The sequence below is a fragment of the Nipponia nippon genome, unplaced genomic scaffold (genome assembly GCF_047370975.1).
Source record: "Nipponia nippon isolate SJK-2023a ecotype South Korea unplaced genomic scaffold, ASM4737097v1 scaffold_6, whole genome shotgun sequence".
NCBI classification, from domain to species: domain Eukaryota; kingdom Metazoa; phylum Chordata; class Aves; order Pelecaniformes; family Threskiornithidae; genus Nipponia; species Nipponia nippon.
In genome coordinates this window covers 29,663,842-29,672,248 of record NW_028262380.1, presented here as the reverse complement: position 1 = coordinate 29,672,248, position 8,407 = coordinate 29,663,842, and the positions used below count along the sequence as shown (strand labels likewise).

Genomic DNA, 8,407 nt, shown 5'->3' with positions numbered 1-8,407 from the left:
CCCAGGGCAACCGCCATGGCGGGGCCGGGCGCCCCCGTTAAGTGTCGTGAAGCCCCAGGGAACCCGCGTCCCGCGGCCTTCCCGTGTGTGGAAACCCCTGCGGGCGGGCCTTGGGGGTAGGCCGCGATGCTGCTATAACCGCCGTTGCTGGTGAACCCGGGGCTGTGGCCGAGGGCCGTGTGTTTATTCGGGTTCAGCAGCGGTGTTTCCTCGCTGGGAAGGTCGAGTGAGGGCGGTGGAAGGACCTAGAGTTAACAGCTGAGGCTCAGAGCATTCATTTCAGTCGAGAGTGTTTCCTTCCTGTGCTTTATCTTGTTTCCTGCCTGCTGAAAGAATGCCACCCTCTAATACATTTGAGAGCAGGCACTGCTTCAGAAGCGGTGAATCCCTTTAAAGGTAATCCTTACACGGTTGGTTTTGTTTTGCACAGCGTTAATACGTGCGTTGGTACTTACTGGCTTCGTAACGGACTCGCTTTTTTTTTTTTATAAGTGGTAACAAGAAGCTTTTATCTGTCCATGCCTAGCTTGAACATCAGGTTTGTTGCCAATAAGTATGTTGACTGGTTGCAACGATATGTGTCCAGAACTTAAAAAGAAAGGATGCCTGTTACCTAAAAAAAGAGTTCATTTGAATTAGGACCGAGCAAGGACCTGGTGGGCAACTGTCTGAACTTGAAAGTGGTAGAGGTTTGGTGGTTAGGATTGTATGGGAGTGAGAAATTAGAAGGAGGCTGTACACTTGCCTCTAGCTAATGCTGTTGAAATGGCAGCATTAGTGGATGCTTGCAGTTTATCAGAAATCAGGAAAAGCTGAGGGAAAAACAAAAACATGTTTCTGATAGCGCGATGTATGCTGCGGCGTTGTCTTGTAAACATTCAGTATTGCGGCTTGACTTCACCAAATCCTGATCTGCCTCTACTTGCCCGGAACGCACCACTCCCGTTCAGCCTTTCCTGGAGCAAGCCATTGTCTTTTCACCCTGGAATTCAAGTGAAGAGGCTTAAATTGCCACTGTCTGATGGCTGTACAAAAAAAGGCCATGCCTGAAGATAGGAGAGGGAAGGTTTTAGAGATTGAAGGTGTCTGAAATCAGTAGGGAATGTGGATGTGAAATGGCTGAAATTAGTAGAGAATGCAACTATAAACTGAATGCTGTGAAGGACCTAGGACACATGGACTAAGGAGTGTGTGTAAAATAACAGGTTTGGCTGCCTGGAGTGGCCGGCTGCACCAAGCAAGCTGTGGAGGAGATAGGTTTCTGAGTATTGGATTCTTGAAATAAGCTGGGAGGATAGAACCAGAAACTGTATTGTGGGGTTCTTAATTCATAGCTTTCGTCATGCAGTAAAGAAGTTCCTAATTTCCATGAGATGGCTCTGCCTGATAACATAGATTACTTCCAACTTTCATTTGTGCCAGTCTCCTGGGCCCGCCCGAATGAAGCACTCTCCAATACATGGGCATCAATGATGCACTTTATTAATCGGAAAGCAAAAGATTTTGGCCTCATCGGCTCACAACTCCCACTTGTCTTTCAACGTATTCTAGGCAGAGAGTACAATGGTTTGTTAAAGCATGCGTTTTTGTAGGATAGGATATGTTTATGGACTGTGCCTTCTCTAAACATGGAGCTTCAATGGAGAGGAAATGGATATCAGTCTCCTTCATTGAAGAAAATGGTGACTCTGAGCTGTTGTTTTGCCTCTCTGTTGTAAAATTAAGAGTTATCCATTCGCTTTCCTCACTTCACTATCCCGAAGTCCCCTAGACTTCCAGTGGGAAAAAATAATTAAAATCATGCAGCAAACCAGTGAGTTTACTGTCCTTTCAAAAATCTTACCTAGTACAGTCTGCTTGTGAGATACTTAAAGATACTTGAAAGTTTCACCTTGTTACATACATCTATTTTTTGGCTTAGAGCTGCAGTTGTAGGGCCATGTTCAGCAGAGACAGTAGAGCACATCCACATCCTTGGCACTTCGTTCTCTGTCCTCAAGCCTTGTTTTGAAGTTCACCCATAGAAAGAAACCTTAACAAGGACATCCTTTTTGACATCTGGTCTACTTCTACCACTTCCTTTATACTCATGCTGTCTTTCTTGCAACTATTGAGAACTTGAGTTTAAAATTGGTGATGGTATGGTCAAGTCTTTCTGATGCATTACATAAAATCTTGTCCCTGGGCAAGGCTTAAGGCTAGCTTTTTAACCCGTTTCTATAAATCTAATCTCTTGACTACTGTTTTCCCTACCTTCTCCTTTGACAGGTGCCATTATCCAATATGGTGTTTTTGTTTAAAAATCTATGCACTAGAGTAGTCCTTTAGAGACGAGAAGGGAACGTTATTTCTCAGGGAGTTTTGAGCCGTTTGTTTTAATGACATCTGCAATGACAGTTTGATGTTTCAGCAACTGTTTTCTAATGCTGTTTTGTGTATGCGTTTTTAAACGTGCAATCTACAAAACTGATAGATTATTTGTGAAGAGGAATAGCATAAAGTTATGTATTTTTGGACTGCTTCAGGAGTCAAAAAATTCTTTTTGGATGTATTACGACTCACTTATCTATGACTCTAAACTTTCGATCTTTTATGACTTAGTATCATCCAAGAGTGAGGAATATATTTGAGATTCAAAATAAAGTAATATTGAAACTTGATATTTAACCTTCAGAAATTTGAAATGATGTCTTTTGAAGGAGATGCCTCACAGAAGGAAAAAGGAAAACTTAAGAAAAATAAGATTCTCTTAAAATGAACTGATTACTTATGTAACAAGAAGTTGGTCGGTGTGGAAGTCAGATGGTTTCTAATTGCAGTACTTTTTGCAAAACAAAGTCACTGGTGAATATTCAGAACTCCTGAAGCTGGAGCTCAAGGATTAATAGGGTGAGTTGTGTGTGGACTGTCAAGTGGTCTAAAAGCTTATCTTTCGGCCAAATTCTTCTTCATCCCCTTGTTCAACAGTTAGTGACAGGCTTTATACAGATCCACTGTAAAACAAAGAGTTGGCTTAACGTAAGTTTGGTTTTACAATATTGCATAAGACATAACTGAAACAAGTAGACATGTGAAAGAGTTGGAATATATGCTGATCTGGTAAGGAAAGTCGCCAAAACAAGTACTGGAAGTTTACGTGCTCGAGTACATAGCTGGAATGGTGATTTTTTTTTTTTTTTTTGGTTGCTGTTGTTTTTTGCTTGGAGCTCTGGACAATAGGGTAAAACACAACAGCTGAGAGCTTCAGTGGCTGCCGAGAGTTAACAGGACTGTATTTGGAAAAATCACTCTCTCCCTAATGAAGAAATAACAGCGCTTCATACCAAAAAAGAGCATTGCTGTAACTACTACAACTGATGGCAAACAAAGAATCAGTTATTTGCCTGAAGCATTATGGCACATCAGCAAGAACCAAGAGTGGGTGTCTTTGTGGAGCCAATACTCAAAGCCTCAATTAGTGAGGACTTTACCCACACTGATAATGATTACTACTAATAATAACTGGTACTTTAATGTACTTTGAAAAGTACTTTACATGTTAACTAATCCTTAGGGCTATTTTGTAAAGCAGGGAGTTAACAGTCAGCAGAATCCAGGTACTGAAAGTGGTATGATTGTGAATCCTGTAAAGTTGAGGTGCTCAGGGTTAAATACCAATGGTCTGATTTTCATTGGCGGTGAGGTTTAGCTGCTCTTGTTTCAATTACATGGGTGTATATGCATTTATTGGGAAGATTGGGCTGAGCTCCTAACTTGGGATAACTTCAAAATCAGAAGCAACTTGTGACACACTTTGCTTCAACCAATCATCTGAAATTATGCACAACACCAGTAGCAATGAATCCTGTTTTTCTTGTTAGGTGTTTTATTACCCAACGCTTAAACTGTGGTACAGTTGTTAAAACAGAATAAAAAATACTCCATTCACAAAATTCTTAAATCTACAGGAAAGGGTTAACCTGAAATATTCTTCTCGGCTACCAGTATATCATTACTTTTTTTCCTATCCTGCCTTCTCGTTCCTACTGGTTTCTGCAAGCTGGTGTAAATTATCTGTCTCGGGGTGTGCAGTGCATGAACATGAGTAGTTGGGCATGAAGGGACCTTTTACTCCAAATAAACCAGAATTGTACAAAGCGTGTAATAGAACTTGGAGCTTCTCTTAACAGAGATTGGCAACTGTTGTGCTGGCGCATTTGTTGTTTGTAGAAAGCATACTTTTTACTCAGTTCTGTTTTTGTTGGATATGCTTATTATAGTACAGTACTTGCAGGACAGGCTTATATTTGACAGTGGAAAAATGGTGACTACAGGATTCTTTCTAATACCGTTTTGCAGATCTGGTGTTATTTTATCATGCTTGACATGTATTTCGCGCCCCCTCCCCCCCCTTTTTTTTTCTTCTTTTCTTTTTTTCTTGTCCAGCCTGGAAGTTTGGAGGCACTTCAACAGAAAACAGTTACTTTCTAACCGCTTAAAATGTTAATGTTGGTACTGTTGCTGTTTTTATTACCATCAGCTCCCAAATCTTTGCATTGTTTAGAAATACATTGTGACATTCGGCCGCCAGACCTGTTGTATTGGTGAAATCCTGGCCAGTCCCAGTATCAGATGAATTTTCTGAGGATGTTGTTGCGAATGATCTCATTACCTTGCCTTTCCGCCTGTGTCACTTGCGTTACCGTAGACCTTCCACATGGCTGCCTGCGGGAAGTACGTGAAATCAAAGTGAAGTTCCGCTGGCGAAAGCAGCCAAAGTGTTTTACCTGCCGTGCAGGGGTGGGGGAAGCTTCCCGGCGGCCTCCTGCCCTGCCCGGCCCAGCCCTGCCCCCCGGTCTTCGGCGGAGCCCGGCGACTTCTGCGGGGGAGGCCCAGCGGTTCGCGTTGGTAGAACAACGCGAATAATTTCTGGCAAAAAGGCGGTACCTACGCAATTGTGAAGCTGGCCGAGAGACAAGTATTTGCCCTGATTCACTGGGGGAAGGGCGTTATTTTCCCAGCGTTTCCTGCGGGCGCAAGGCAGGCGTGAGGAGTGCCGGCACGGCGGCGGGCACGGTGCCGCCTGCCCGCGGGACCCCTGTGGGCCCTCGTCTCCTCACTAGCGGGGAAACTTCCTTGATGTTCCCCAGCCGCACTGCTGCATGCCCCGAAGGCCATTTTACCCCCGGCTCGCTTGGCGATACCGGCCTCCTTAATTGTTTTTAACGACAGCGCTCGGTCCCGCTCTCACCGGTGGCGCGGAGGCGTCCGTGGGCCGCAGGCGGCTGTACCTGCCCCGCCAGCGTCTGAGGCCGCGCTGGCGGCCGGGGCGCTCCCCGCCGCGGACGGGCTCCCCGGACGGGAGTCGTCCGCGGTCCCTCACCCGCCGGGGGAGGCTCCGGGCGGGACGGCGCCTCAGAGCGCTCCCACGGGCGGGCTGGCCGTGAGGCGGAACTGGCTGCCGCCTCGGCCTATAGCAGCCGCAGGAAGCTGGCGGGCGCCGCCAATCGGAGGCTCGGCTCCCCGCCCGCGGCCTTGCGATTGGCCGAGGCGTCGGGAGGGGGCGGGGCCGGGAGGGCGGGCTGGACGCTCGGGAGCCAACGGGGAGGGGGCGGGGGGGCGGTCCCGCCTGAGTGCCGCGCGCCTGCCCCAGTGAGCGTCGGTTCCTGGTGGAGCGGCGGGTGCCAATGGGGAGGCGGGGGGGGCGGGAGGGGCGAGCCGGGCCGTCGAGTTACCGGAGGGGAGAGGCGGCGTCGGGATAAAGCCGGCGGGGGATGCCGGCGGCACGAGTCGCTCACCAGTTCCCACCAGGGTCGCTCTGAAGGGGACCGTTAGCCGCGCTGAGGCGGCGACGCCCGGGGCTGTGGCGAGAGGCAGCGCTTCCACCGGCGGGGTAGGTGAGGCGGCGGCGGCGGAGCTGGGACCCGGGACCCGGTCGCGGCTGAGGGCGGGGGGGAGGCGGCGGCCGCCTGCTCCAACGGAAACGGAGCGCGCGGGGGGTGGGGGGGGTGCTGCGCCGCGCGCGGCCCCCGCCGCTGGCCCGGCCCCGGCCCGCGGCGCTTTGTTTACGGCGGGGCGGGGAGGGGAGGGAGGGCAGCGTGCGCCGGGCGGCCCTGCCCGCCGCCGGGGGGAGACGCGGGGTGGAGGCGGGGAGGGGTCGGCGGTGCTGGCGGGCGCTTGGCGCTTCCCGGCCGACTCCCCACCGGGCCGTGGCTCCGGCCCTCCTGCTCTGGGGAGACGGAGCCTCCCCCGGCCCCCTCCGCGGCCCGCGCCCTTGTCTCCTCCCGCCCTCCCGCTTCCGTCCCTTCCTCTCCGGCCCCGGCCTCGCCCGTGCAGCGCGGCCGGCGGCGGGGTGCGTGCCCGGCCTTCCCCCTCCCCCCCCCCCCCGGCGGTCCCCCGGAGCCCCCGGGGTGGGCGCGGCGCTCGCACAGCGCCCGCGGGCCGAGCGGAAAGCAGCAGCAGCCGCCGCCGCCGGGCTCCTCCCGCCCCACGCCCGCGCCCGTCCGACTGGCTCCGGTCGTCCCCCGCGGCAGCGGGGCCGGGCAGCCGCCGGCCTGTGGCGCTCGGCGGCCGCCGAGGCAGCCACCCCCGCGGGGGATGGCGGGGCCGGGCGTGCGCCAGGCCGCCCGGGAATGGCGGGACGGAGCGGGGAGGGTGGCACGGAGCCGGGCTTTGTTCCCGGCCCCGCCCCGCCGCCGGGGGGTGCCCGGGGGCTGCGCGGGCGCGGCGGAGCCCGGGCGGGCAGCGGCGCTGCCGGCTGCCTCTCCCGCCCTCCGCGCAGCTGGCCACGCTCGCTCGCCCGTAAATGAAACTTACTTTGAAACCTTGAGCGTCAAAGTAAGGTCCGTGTGTGTGCGCCCTCCGCTTGGTGTGCAGCGCTCCGCTGAAGGAGTCGCTCTAAGGACCAAGTTTGGTCGCAGCAGCACCTTAAAGATTCGTTTTTACAGTCTCACATAGGCCTTACCAATGTGGCTGTAAGTATTGTAGTGTAATTCCCCCTTCCCCCCCCCCCCCCCCCCCCCCCGCTTTTATATATATATACTTCCAGTATGTTGGTTATGTGATGATTTTTGTTTACTGTAATGACATTCAGCTGCTCAGTGAATAGTTCAATTTGCATCTTAACCAGAAATCACTGGTCCGGCAATCGGGATAGCTCCAGGTAAAATGTCCTAAGGAATCAGGGAAAACACAAAAAAAACTCCCAAACGAACAAACAAAAAAAACCCCAAAATATTTTGGTGGTCACTCATACCGAATGAATTGCAAAAGCAGTTTGCTAATACAGTTTTAAGGAATAGTAAGGCAGTCTGGAGATGAGGTATAGCAAGAGTGTAACCTGAACTTCCTTCAGAATTACAAATCTGAAACGTGCCTTAGGGAAGAGATAAAGTAAAGCAGAAAACAAGTTCTTCTTTACTCTTAGGCGCACTGCACATCTCCCAAGCTCAGACTTCATGTAGTGAGAAAGACTTAGATGGTAAGCCACCTTCAGGTAAATGCAGACCAGAAAGAGAAAGTTATTTATTAAGTTACTGAGGTAGTAGGTGAAGAGATACTCATGTGAGCAGGAACAAGCAATATGGAGTGTATAGAGTACTGTGATAAAGAAGGTGATTTGCTGATTGTGGGTTGAGCAAAGAGTGAAATTAACTGCAGTTACTTCAGAAGTATTTCCTCAATGTGTTGTTTCCTCAGTAGGCTGTTTCAGTCGCTTTGCTCCTGTGTTGTTACTGTCATGCTGAGGATGTGCCCCAAATACTTCAGAATCTCTGTGGAAGATTGTTGAGCAAGCGCTGGGAAACCACACACTGATTCTTATCTTGTGATGCTACTGCAGGAAGGAAACAAACCCCTCGGTAAAAATTGTCTTGCAGGTTTAGTAAGTCAAGTATTTAAAGATGAGAGCGACATTCTCTCTGTCAAAAGCTTCCTTTATCTGTGGTTTGTAGAGGCTCTTAGTTAGTGGTACTTGATGGCAGTTGTTGTCAGTAGACAACTGACTTCCCTGGGCGAATTGCTGCTGTGAATGGCTCCTTATTTATATGCCAAAATGGATTTGGTTAAAGCCTGTGCTGAGGACTTCTCTCTGACAGTGGTTTCCTTGGAGCAGCGCAGTGGTATGTTGCTTTGGGATGTTGTAGAAAACTGTCGCTGAACTTCATTTCAAAAGAAAAGTTGTTTAATTCTTCTGTGGGGTCACTTAAGGTAAAGTTGAAATATTCAGCTAATGCTGTTTCTGTTTGGCTGGCCTAGGCAAACCAAAGCATGATGATAGCTGGTTCTCATGTAATAGCATCGTACCTTTGAGGAGGGAAGTTGGAGGCTTGTAGGGCTGTAAGGCAAAAAGTAGAACTGTTCCGTTTTTCATGTTGCTGTATTGATGCTTTCCAGTGTCATCCTGCTAGGCCTCAACAGCTCAAGAGTG

At 50.4% G+C, this 8,407-nt stretch overlaps 1 protein-coding gene and 1 long non-coding RNA gene across 3 annotated transcripts in view; one reads left to right on the top strand and one right to left on the bottom strand.

Annotated features, from left to right (window-relative positions):
- Window positions 1-98: 98 nt before the first annotated feature.
- Window positions 99-8,407, top strand: part of FRYL (FRY like transcription coactivator) — a 182,921-nt gene continuing 174,612 nt past the window's right edge. The window contains exon 1 of one of the 2 annotated variants that reach the window (XM_087735820.1): window positions 99-396. The gene's annotated coding sequence lies outside the window, so the exon portion shown is untranslated. Of the gene's footprint in view, window positions 397-5,715; window positions 5,873-8,407 lie in introns of those variants that run through there. The other variant, XM_087735819.1, reaches the window with a different exon arrangement.
- LOC148051395 (uncharacterized) lies at window positions 461-5,400 on the bottom strand. The gene is made up of 3 exons (XR_015699730.1): window positions 5,231-5,400; window positions 4,573-4,704; window positions 461-2,993 (listed from the first exon to the last, which is right to left on the bottom strand). It is a non-coding gene; the product is annotated as an uncharacterized LOC148051395 (long non-coding RNA).